Source organism: Ochotona princeps, chromosome 24 (assembly GCF_030435755.1).
Source record: "Ochotona princeps isolate mOchPri1 chromosome 24, mOchPri1.hap1, whole genome shotgun sequence".
Lineage (NCBI taxonomy): Eukaryota > Metazoa > Chordata > Mammalia > Lagomorpha > Ochotonidae > Ochotona > Ochotona princeps.
The window spans coordinates 36,402,189-36,414,720 of NC_080855.1; the positions used below are offsets into that span (position 1 = coordinate 36,402,189).

The 12,532-nt window shown below is 45.7% G+C and overlaps 1 pseudogene; it reads left to right on the forward strand.

The window, feature by feature from the left end:
• Positions 1-12,532, forward strand: part of LOC131483180 (TBC1 domain family member 12-like) — a 39,004-nt pseudogene that overhangs the window by 25,016 nt on the left and 1,456 nt on the right.

Genomic DNA, 12,532 nt, shown 5'->3' on the forward strand with positions numbered 1-12,532 from the left:
TGCCTTCTCTTGTTTTTTCTTTGTCATTCGGGCCAGTGGGGTGTCTATCTTGTTTATCTTCTCAAAAAACCAGCTTTTTGATTCATTGATTTTGTGTATCATTTTTTTTATTTCTATTTCATTAATTTCCTCCCTTGTTTTGATGATTTCTTGTTTCTTATTGTGTGTGGGGCTCTTCTGCTGTTGTTTTTCCAATTCCTGGAAGTGTGTGTTTAGTTTCTGTATTTGGCGCCTCTCTTGGGCCTTGACATGAGCTCCAATTGCAATGAGTTTACCCCTTAGCACTGCTTTGGCAGTGTCCCACAAATTTTGGAATGTTGTGTCAGAGTTTTCATTGGTTTCCATAAGTTTTTTGATCTCATCTTTAATTTCTTCCCTGACCCATTTTTTGTTTAATAGCATATTGTTCAACCTCCAAGAGTTTCTGTATTTCCTGGGGCATTTTGAATTGCTGATTTCCAGTTTCATTCCGTGGTGGTCTGAGAGGGTACATGGTATGATTCCTAACTTTTTGAAGTAATTTAGATTTGCTTTGTGTCCTATCATGTGGTCGATCCTGGAGAAGGTGCAATGCACTGCTGAAAAAAAATGTATAATCTGTGGCCTTAGGGTAAAAAATTCTATAAATATCTATCATGTCCAGTTGTTCTAATGTTTGTATGAGCTCTGTTGTTTCTTTGTTGAGTTTTTGTTTTGTTGATCTGTCTATAGTTGTTTGTGGGGTGTTATGATCACCCATTATTATTGTGTGCATATCTATGTCTCCCCTTAAGTCCGTAAGTAATCGCTTCACGTAGCTAGGTGCGTTTGAATTTGGTGCATATATGTTCACAATGGTAATTACTTCCTGATGGATCAGTCCCTTCACCAATATATAATGTCCTTCCCTGTCCTTTTTGATGTGTGTCAGATTGAAGTCCACATCATCTGAAATTAAGACAGCTACCCCAGCCTTTTTTTCTCGTCCATCAATGAAATATCTGTTTCCAAACTTTCACTTTCAGTTTCTTCGAATCTCTTCTGGTTAGCTGTGTCTCTTGTAGGCAACAGATAGTTGGGTGCTGTTTGATAATCCATTCTGTTAATCTGTGCCTTTTGATTGGTGAGTTCAGGCCATTTGTGTTAAAAGTTAAAATTGAGAGGTTGTGATTTTGCCCTGCCTTACTTGTTTTTGTGGGTGTTGATATCTGTGTAATTGCCCTTCCTTGTGTGGACTTTAGTGGGGAGACCTTCCTATTTGCCATCTTTGCTTATGATTCGCCTCCTTTTTTTCTGGAATTAGTGCATTTCTAAGGAGATTTTTTTGTAGAGCTGGTTTTGTGCTGGCATATTCTTCTAATTTCTCTTTGCTATGAAAGTATCTTATTTCGTTCTCAAATACGAATGAGATCTTTGCTGGGTACAATATTCTTGGGTGACAGTTACTCTGATTCAGGATTTGGAAGATCTTTGTCCATTCTCTTCTTGCTTGTAAGGTCTCTTCAGAGAAGTCAGCAGTGATTCTGATTGGTTTTCCCCGGTATGTGATCTTTTCTCTGCTTCGTACTTGTCTCAGGAGTCTTTCTTTGTCTTCGTTGGAGTGGAACTTGAGTACCATATGTCTGGGTGAAGATCGCTTTGGGTCATATCTGCTGGGAGTCCTTTCACCGTCCTGGATTTGGGCTGGGTTCATGTTCCAAGTGTTTTGGAAGTTTTCCTGTATAATTTCGTCAAGCACCATTTGCATTCCTGACTCTTTTTCCGCTCCTTCAGGAAGGCCAATAATCCTAATATTCAATTTTATGAGGTTGTCTTTCATTTCTTGTATGGTCTTATTGGCTTTGTTCAGACTTGTCTCCAGCTGTTTAATGAGCTGTGTATGTTCGTTTTGTGTGTCTTCCGTTTCAGAGATCCTCTCTTCTGCTGTATTTATTCTGTTGGTTAGGCTCTCAATTTTGTGCTCTAAGTCAAGAATTTTACTTTTCATTTGTTGTATTTCTGTGACTATGTAGTTCTTGAATTCCTTGAAGTCCTCCCAATTCTTCTCATTGCCTCTGACAGATTTTAACATTATTTTTTTGAATTCCTTGTCTGGTAGATCTTCCATGTCTTCATCTCGCATCTCCGAAATAGACATTGGCTTTTGATCCTTTATTGGTGAGACGTTGGCTCTCTCATCTGGATCATTACCTTTTCTGGTATTTCTTCCCATTGTGTTAGTGTTTCTTTTTTGAGAGACCTAGGCACCAGCGTGTTAAGGGGTCTCCAAGCACTATCCCGTAGAGATCGGAGTCTGCAGGCATGGAGGAGCAGGGTGTGGGAATTTTCAAGGCACTTTTGGTGCGTCTCCAGAACACTGGACCTCAGGGAGCCACTTCCAGGGCCCGGTGGATTCAAAGCGCACTCTCAGTTCATCCCCTACAGGTATGCTAGCACAGGGCTTGGGGGAGTGAAGGCACTCTCTGTGCACGCACCCTGTGTGCGGGACCACAGGGCTTGGAGGATTCCTGGTGCTTTCTCGGTGTGTCCCCAGTGCCAGGGACTGCAGGGCGTGGAGGTTCCAGGTGCTCTCTAGGAACTTCTCCTGCACGCAGGTTCGCAGTGCCCTTCTGGTGCGTCTCCCAAACATTGGACTATAGGTTGTGGGGTGTTCCAGGTGCTCTCTGGAAGCACCTCCTGCTCAGGCCCGCCCACCCCAGCACTTGCAGGGGACCGACCACCCCAGAGCTAGCATCGGACCACACAGCCCAGAGGCGTGCTCGGGTTTCTCTGGGATAGTACCGCCCAGCTGAGAGCCAGACCGCAAAGGCACGGGGGAGTATTCAGTGTGCCTTTTGCCTTTCTCCTCAGTGCACAGGACCGCTGTGCGTCACCTCCCAGACACAGTCTTGGCTGTTTCAAGGCACTCGCCCTGTATCCCCAGACGCTGGAATCTCGGGGGGGGGGGGGAAGGGACGGGGAGATGAGCACCAAGGGTGTTCAGACTCTGTGCATGCCCCTGAGGGGCCAACTCCCAGAGCCTCGACCCACCACTGTCCCCACCCAACTCACTCAAACTTCAGGTTCTTGCAGTCTGCCTCTTCCTCTGGTGGGAACCCTTGCCGCGGGTGCGTCTCCTGGTGACTGCGTCCAGTGCTCGTCCTGGCGTGTCCCAATGGGACCTGGAGACTGCAACGGGTGCAGGTCCTGGAGGGACTTGGCGTCTAGGGTGGGCAGGTGCCAGCGGGTCCTGATGTCTGCGGGTCCTGATCACTGCTGGTCCTCACTGCCACAGCGTCTGTGGGTCCTGAGGTCTGCGGGTTGACTGCGGCTCTCAGCAGTTGTACTCAATGGTGACTCAGCAGGTCAGGAGCAGAAAGCCATCTTCCCTGCCCTTTGTTTTGTTTTGTTTTGTTTTTCCCTGGTTGCTCTTCCCAGTTGTGTGGATTTTTTTTGGCTCCACACTGCCCAGGGAACTTCACGTTATACTCCCTGTAGCTCTATGCTGCTGAATTATGCTTTTGTCGCTTTCTAGCCCTCTCTCTCTGTGAGCTCCCTCACAGCCTTCCCCCTATGTCGGCCGTCTTGCGAGTCTCTCTAGCGGTCTTTGTTTTAATGTTAGTTGAAGTGTTCTACCATATTTTTTAATTAATGATCTCTTTCTTTATTGTACTTTTCATAAAAGAATACATCCATAGCACTTCTATTCACTAGCCAAATGATCTTAGATAAAACTTACTTCCCCAGGTTTCCTTGGCGATTTGGCTAAATGAAGACAGAATAATCAAAGAATTGTTTTAAAGTATGCAGTGCCTTTCTGGGCTGGTGCCCCAAATGTGCTCCCTCATTGTGAGTTGTATGGCTGCGAACATCAGAAGACATGATGGTTTTCCATGGGGTAAAGCTTGCTTCAACTTTAGGAGCCAGGAAATACTTACAGGAGTGACAGATGCCTCCAAGATGAAGCATGATTCAAACTTTCCTGTTAGAGGCCCTACATAAATTAGTTCATGATAAAAGTGTGCAGAAAAACATAATGCTTCTTCCAAGGATGACATGACACACGAGGTGCTTGAGAAACTTTAATACTCTTTCATTTTAATGCATGTATATATCTTATTTGTTGGCTATATGAATAATAATAAAAATGGAAATGAAGCCTAACGTAAACAAAATTTTCCAAGTTGTTATCAAAGTTTGGGATGGACAGATAAAATTAGCTACTTGTGATTAAGGAAGAATTTTAACTGTTCGAAAAACAGAAATGGCTAGGAGGACCATTTTCAATCTTGGAGCTCTTCAAGAATTTCCACAAAACACAGGAGAATACAAGGAGGATAACAAAACCAAAAGTCAAAATCATGAAAAACCAGATGCGGCCACTAGGAACAAAGCACAGAAAAGGGCCAGGGAACAAAGCAGGAGGGCAACTGAGTTGGAAGCACTCAGCAGACAGCCAGGTTCAGGGGTCTGGCAGGTAAGAGGCCACATCCACTGCACAGTGAAGCTCCTGTCTAGACTCCTGCCTCTGCACCTGGTTCCAAACCCTGCAACCTGGGAGAAACAGAAGGCTGTTTTAGCTGAGGCTAAAATTTGAATAGTGAAAGTGCTTGCTCCTGGCTGACACAATCCCAGATGCTGGGAGCATTTTTGGAAGCAAAATAGTGAGTGAGATGTTCCCTACTTCCCTCCTTTCAAATAAATCAGAAACATTATGCCACTTCTTGGATGTATATAAAGCATTAACCCTACTTCTTAGATGAATATAAGACTCTTTCTTCAAAAGAACAGGAGCAAATAAAAACCAGTGCAAACTTTAGAAGATGTGGGCCAGCTCTCGCCCAACGGGATACCCCACAAGTGGCAGGGGTGTATCTGGAAACATTGTGGCAGAATCCAGGATTCGAAAAGAAGAGTTGTTCCCTGATTGAGACTATGACACCTGCTTTGGCGGCAGCCAATTGGACCCCAGGATGGCTGTTGGGGAAGTGATTCCTAATTTGTCCCCGTGCCGTTGCTGGGGCCTGACTGCCAGGAGGAAAAGATGTTATGGGTCCAAAGTTGCTTTGGAGGAGGCTTCAACAGCTGTGGCGCCTCCCAGGAGGCTAAGAAAGAGGAGGTGCAGATGCTGCCTCTGCATCTCCTTTAGCGTTCCCTAGCAGCACCTGGTGCACAGCTGGAGCCAGGGGCTCTGCTACAGTCCGGTGCCATCGGACCAGGACTGCTGCAGTCCTACATTGAACCAGGATCAGGATCCAGATCAAGCATCCAGGCTCAGAGAGGCATGACCAACAGGGACACGGGATATCTGCCAGGCCAGGACTGTTGTGACCTGGAGCAAGCCCAGAGCCGTGCTGCTGTAGCCCCTATGATCACCTCCACCTGGAGAGCCCTGGTGACCAGATCGCGGACAGCACGGGCAGCCTGTCTGACTTGGCCATGCTGCTTGCAAGACACACTGCGGAGCTGCTGTGCAGACACTCCAGGACAACCTGTCCAGTGGCAGCAGCAGCAGCAGCAGCAGCAGCAGCAGCAGGGACAACTTGGTGTTGTGGGCTGAGGAGCTGATTTACATTCCTTTAGCTGAGCACTCAGGAATCCGGCCTATGGCAGTAGCATCTGGCCTTTGCAGACTCATTGGCATCCTATTGTCCTGTTAATGGGCTTGGGGGGAAGAGGCTATAATATGGTAATAAAGAGGCTTAGGAGCAGACAGTTCCCACCACTTCTAACACCATCATGGTCTTCGTGTGTCCGTGCTTTTCGCTCGGACATTTGCCGTGCCTACTAGACCGGCTCAGCTAGCTGTGACAAATGGCGCCGTAACATGGGGCACAGCGCAAACGACGTCTGAGGGTCCGCTGGAACTACCAAGATAAGGAATTAAGGAATTAGGAATTAAGGAATTCTAAATCAAGAATTTGGAATTTGGGAATTTTGCAGGGGCATAACTGATTTAATCCCCAGACCTTCTCCCTGTGCTAGGGCATAAGGGACTATCTGAGGGACCCCTGGAACTCTGGAGGGACAAATTAATCTCATCCCCAGACCTTCGCCCTGTTCAGGGGCACGAGGGACACTCTGAGGGACCCCAGAAATTCAGAGGCAGGTTTAGGATTTAACTCTAGGGGGCATAATTAATTTCATCCCCAGACCTTCTCCCCATCTTGGGGCACGAGGGACAATCTGAGGGACCCCGGAAATCTAGAGGCAGGTTTTAAAAATTTTGCAGGGGCATAAGTAAAATTTATCATGGGGCAAGAACTCTCTAAAATGCAGGTAATTAAGGGAATCCAAGATCTGCTCTAGTCACTAGGCACCGACACTACGCTTAAGGCCTCGCAGAGTTTTTTTTGAAACTGTCTGCGACATAGTCCCATGGTTTGCTTTCACTGTAGTCCTCCTTTTTCTCTGGTGCTTGCTAAATATTGCTTGGTCATCTCGTCGAGCAGTGGTGGAAGCCTGCTGTAAGAAATTGTCCGTTAAAAGTAGGAGACAGCTACAAAACAGGGTAAATAAGAGAAAGAGCCCCAGACAATACAAGGTCTGGAGAAAGTGCGCGAAAAAGATTCATGGTCCTCTTCTGAGGAGGCTGAGGAGGAAAAGGATGGAAGTGAGTTTGCTGAGGATCTTCCACCTGTAGAGTTTGTGCCAAACAAAAGTCCCTCTTGGACCGGCACAGAGCTCTCTGTGCCGCCTGAGCCATTGGCGCCATCATGTCTGAGCACAGTTGTAAAAGGTTTAAATGAGCAACTTCAGCACCTCTCCCTTCAGTTGAGGCAGGAACAGAGTGGATGTACTGTTGGGGCTTGTACTGGACCCCCGCTTTCAACTTCTCTTTCAGCTGTGGAACGTGCGGTAAAGCAAGCACAGGAGCAGGGAGACACTGAGGCAGCTACCCTTGCTAAGCGCTTTACCTTTCCAGTAGTTGAGGTAGAGAATCAGCAGGGGCAGAGAATTAGACAGCATCTGGCACTGTCCTTTAAGGACATAAAGAGTCTGAGGGATGCTGTTGCCACATATGGCCCATCGACCCCCTTTACCATTTCCATGATTGAAGCCTTGGCACCTAACAGTTTGACTCTGGCTGATTGAAAACAGCTCTGTAAATCAACTCTGGATGGGGGCGATTTTCTAATATGGAAATCTGAGTTTTTTGAGCTTTGCCTTGACACAGCATGGCAAAACACCTAGGCAGGCTTTCCTGAGAGAAATCATGATATGTTGACAGGAGAGGGGAATTTTGCTAATGTACAGGATCAGATTAATTATGACCCAGGGGTTTATGTACAGACCGCTGCTGCTGCAGTGAGGGCCTGGAAGTCTTTATCACCTAAGGGCTCACTACATTTACATCTCTCTAAAATTGTCCAAGGCCAGGATGAGCTTTACCAGGCATTTGTAGATCGCCTACTGGTAACTGCAGATAGGGTATTTGGTGACGCAGATCAAGCCATGCCTTTTGTAAAGCAACTAGCATAAGAAAATGCCAACAAATGGTGCCAGGAAGCAATTAGACCTTGGAAGCATAAGCCCCTTAACACGTATCTTAAACTTTGTAAAGACATCGGGAAAGGACAGATAATGGGTGCAGTCATTGCAGAGGCATTGCATGATGGCACAACCGTGGGCTCGGGAGCTCGCCCAAAACAAGGATGTTTTAAATGTGGCCGGCTGGGGCATATCCGCCGGAACTGTCCACTCCAAGATTGTGCACAGGCTGTTAATATGGACAGGCAGTCCCCAGGAGTTTGCCCTCGATTCCAACATGGGAAACATTGGGCAAATGAATGCAGGTCCAAGATAGACATCTCCAGGCAGCCATCTGTGCCGGGAAATGGGAGCAGGAGCCAGCCCTGGTCCCCGCAAGCACCAATCTATGGTGCAGCAATTCAGTTTATTCCTCAGGGACAAAGGCCATTCATGGCCTTACCCGAGGGAGCCCAGGCAGTGGAGGATGGACAACCATACCACCCCCTACATCGTATTGACACCCCAAATGGGGGTACAGGCTATTCCTACAAGAATTTATGGGCCACTACCCCCTGACACTGTAGGGTTTCTGCTGCGATGTAGCAGCACGGCCTTGAAAGGAGTTCATATTACCCCAGAAGTGATTAATGCAGACTATACAGGGGAAATTAAAGTTCTAGCCAGTGTTCATGCTGGAGTTCCAGTTTTACCCCAGGGGGCACAAATAACACAGTTAGTGCTGCTCCCCACAGTGAAGTCAGATAATGCTTGCAGGGCTGGACAGAAGAAAGCAGGGTTTGGTTCCAGTGGTGAAGCCTCTGTTTATTGAGTCGCTGATATGGCAGGCCGCCCTACTTTGGAGTTGAGTATAGAAGGAAAGAAATTTACTGGGCTTCTAGACACTGGTGCCGACACCACTCTTATTTCACAGAAATATTGGCCCCCAGGTTGGCCTGTTACACCCACCATGACCACTTTGCAAGGATTTTGGATTACCCAAAACCCCCTAACTAGCTCCAGGCCTCTAGCCTGGAGGGATAAGGAAGGAAATGGTGGTCATGTTACCCCCCCTATGTAGTACCAGGTCTGCCAGTTAATCTGTGTGGGAGAGATGTTTTGCAACAAATGGGGGCAGTATTAGTATCTGGTCAGGAATTAGCTATGCAGCAGATGGAGAGGTATGGCTACATTCCTGGAAAAGGTATAGGAAGAAAGCTGCAAGGAATTACTCAACCAATCTCTGTGGAGCATAAGAAGGATAAGAAAGGACTAGGGCATTTTCCCTAGGGGCCATTGTGATGGCGGCTGAGGTTACTCCACAGAAGATTACATGGAAAAGTTCTCAACCCATTTGGATTGACTAATGGCCTCTTTCTACAGAAAAAATAGCCACCGTTAAGGAAATAGTTCAAGAACAGCTAGCTAGCTGGACATATTGTCCCTTCCACTTCACCTTGGAATACACCTATTTTCATGATTAAAAAGAAATCAGGGAAGTGGAGACTTTTACAGGATCTCAGAGCAGTGAATGCTACCATGGAGATAATGGGATCACAGCAGCCAGGATTACCGCTGCCTTCTGCCATTCCAAAAGACTTTAATATTGTTGTGATCGATTTAAAGGATTGTTTTTTTCCATTCCCCTTCATCCAGAAGATTCGCCTCGTTTTGCTTTCAGTGTGCCTTCTGTTAATTTGCAGGAACCATTTGAACGGTACCAATGGAAATTTTTACCCCAAGGAATGGCTAATAGTCCTACTATGTGTCAGATTTATGTTGCTGCTGCCTTAAAACCGGTGCACGCCAGCTTTCCCTCTGTTATGGTTGTTCATTATATGGATGATATTTTGCTGGTAGCTCTATCTACTCATGTGTTGCAATCCTGTTCATGTAAGTTACAGCAAGAGTTAGAAAAAGCAGGATTAGCTATAGCCCCAGAAAAAATACAACTTGTTTCTCCATTTAATTATTTGGGATTTCAACTTTTTCAGAATTGTGTTAAACCCCAAAAAATTTCCATAGCCACAGAAAAGTTGCGAACTCTTAATGATTTTCAGAAATTGTTAGGGGATATAAATTGGATGAGACCCAGTTTGAAACTTACTAATGCAGATTTGAAACCTTTGTTTGATATCTTAAAAAGTGACTCCTCTCCGACATCCCCTAGGGTGCTGACTATGGAGGGATGTCACGCCCTTCACAAGGTTGAGATAGCTATTGAGCAATCCCATTTGACTAGGATTGATTACAGTACCCCACTTTTATTTATTGTTATAGCATCCTCATATATACCTACGGGAGTATTTCATCAGCAGGGTCCTATTTTGTGGGAACATTTGCATGTCTCTCCTGCTAAGACAATTGTGCCTTGCTATTTGGCCATAGCAGAGTTGATACAGAAGGCCACTAAGAGCAGCCTAAGACATTTTGGAAAGGTCCTCGATACCATTATCGTTCCATACACTCAGAAGCAGCTTTCGTGGTTGCAGAATATGGAAGAGACCTGGTCTATACTTTTGAGCACTTTAAATGTTAACTTTGACAACCACTATTCCAAGGACCCCATTGTACAGTTTTTTATTTTGCATCCTTTTGTTTTTCCACTTGTAACCTCTCTTCAACCATTGCCAGAAGCTTTAACTGTTTTCACTGATGGTTCGTCAAATGGCCAGGCAGCTTTTGTAGTAGATGGCCAGGTTACCACCATCCCCACGTCTTTTGTCTCTGCATAGGTTGTAGAATTGGTGGCCGTTCTTGCCGTCTTTCAAACATTTTCCATGCAGCCCTTTAATTTGTATTCTGACAGTGGATATGTTGCCCATTCCCTTCCTGTGCTGGAGATGTGGGCCAAATTTCTTCCCACTCTACAGCAGCATCTCTATTTGCTAAAATTCAGGCCTGTATTTGGACCCACAAAGATAAATTCTTTGTGACTCATACTTGAGCCCATACAGGTTTACCTGGGCCCTTGACTTCAGGAAATGCGGCTGCAGATTCAGCCACCAAATTGGTGGCCTCAGCTCTTGAAGAAGCTCTAAAGGCACATGCTAGATTTCACTTGAATTCTAACACGCTTCGTTTGCACATTAGTCTAAGGAACAAGCCAGAACCATCGTGAAGCAATGCTCAGTGTGCCCTTAGTTTTTGCCTGTTCCTCATTATGGTGTTAATCCCCGAAGACTGTTGCCCAATCATGTCTGGCAGATGGATGTGACACACATCCCAGAGTTTGGGATACTGAAGTATGTGCATGTCACTATCGATACTTGTTCTGGATTTATTTTAGCTACTCCTCAAACAGGAGAACAAGTCAGACATACTCTAGCCCATTGCTATGCATGTTTTTCCTTCTTGGAAACTCCTAAATTTATCAAAACTGATAATGGTCCTTGCTATACTAGCAGCAAGTTTCGTGATTTTGCTGCCTCCCACCACATACAACTAATTACAGGTATTCCTTATAATCCTCAAGGACAAGGTATTGTGGAACGTGCCAACCGTACTATTAAGGATTACCTTATTAAAACCAAAAAGGGGGAATATAGCACTCCCCAAGATCATTTGAATCTTGCATTGTTTATTTTAAATTTTCTAACATTGCATGCTGAAGGACGGTCTGCTGCAGATCATCATTGGAATCCATCTCAGAAGCAGAAGGGTTATGTTATGTGGAAGGACCTCTTGACTGGTAAGTGGCAAGGCACATATCCCGTCCTCATTTGGGGGCAAGGATCAGTTTGTGTTTTCCCAGAAAATGAAAATGGTCCGAGGTGGATTCCTGAGAGGCTTGTCCGGCAAGCTTCTGATGCTGAGTCTTGTGAGACCTCGGATCCTGGCCAAGATTATGGCATTTGAATCAGAAGATCAACGGGACAAGCAAGTATATTAGGCCTTTATATATTACATAAGTATATCAGTATTTTGTCGCTGTTCTGCAGCGTGTTCCCTGACTGATGGCAAAGCCGGAAGTTTATCGGTGGCTTTGGACTTTTTTCTCTGAGGGCCATGTGGGATGGGGGAGGAAGTATTGAGCCTTCCTAATACCCATCCGTGCTTTGATTTGGAACTCCTTTTGTTTCGTTTATATTTTCCCCACCTTGTCTTGGATTCACCAGAGCATGTCTCTCCCAGGACAAATGCTTATCTTATTAGGTACTTACTTCCCCAACAGACTAGGGTGACATTTACATTTCTATTCCCCACCTGGAGCCTCAGCCCATTTCTGTCTCCAGCCATTACTAGGGGGAGGGCTTCAGACTGGTCTCTTTATCATTTGAAAGGGACCAAGTAAGTTGGCCAGTGACACCTTTCTGGCCTTTTGTCCCAAGGCCAGGTACCTTGGATACCAGGAATTTTCTTTGTTTTTGGAGAAACAGCTTTGAGAGGAAACTTTAAAAAATGCTTTTCCCACCATGAATACAGGTTTTTCTCTCTTGTTTTTCCTCCCGCCATTATGGCAGAGGATCTTGAGGACTCGCTCTTGTGAGTGAACCTTAGCTCATTGAATTTGAAGCTTCTGTTTGTTTGTTTGTGTTATCCCTATGATTCTCTCTTAAGTACAGGAGATGTCTCTGAAAGGAAGTTCCAGTGCACCCTGACAGCATGCTGGAATGGCAATTGCGATTCTGCTGTTCTCCTGCAGCTGACCTGAATCCTGCCTGTGCCTGTTGGAACTTACGGAGAGGCCTATGTTGGCCTGATAAGAATAAAAGACACGTTGGCATAACGGCGACCATCATAGCCAGTACATCAACAGCCGCCACCACCAGCTACCGTGGTGACTGTGAACAAGGTCACAGAACAGACTGCCAAAGTTATGGAACAACAGGACTTTACTGATGAACATGAGCGGGTGGGCATGCTTAAGCTGTGACTGTGGGGTGATTTGTTGGAAAAAAAAATAGCAGATGCTGTTAGATTTGGTCTAGGCCTCCTGTACTCCATTGTATGCCTTTCTGTTGTATTGTATGCATTTCTGTTTTATCATCTGTGCAAGTGCTAAATGTTTTGCCAAGCCTGGGAACTGCTGTCTGCTCATTGCTACTGAGCTAAGTTACTCCTAAGTTCATGGCCTCTTGTCTCCCATTGTGCCTTTTATGTA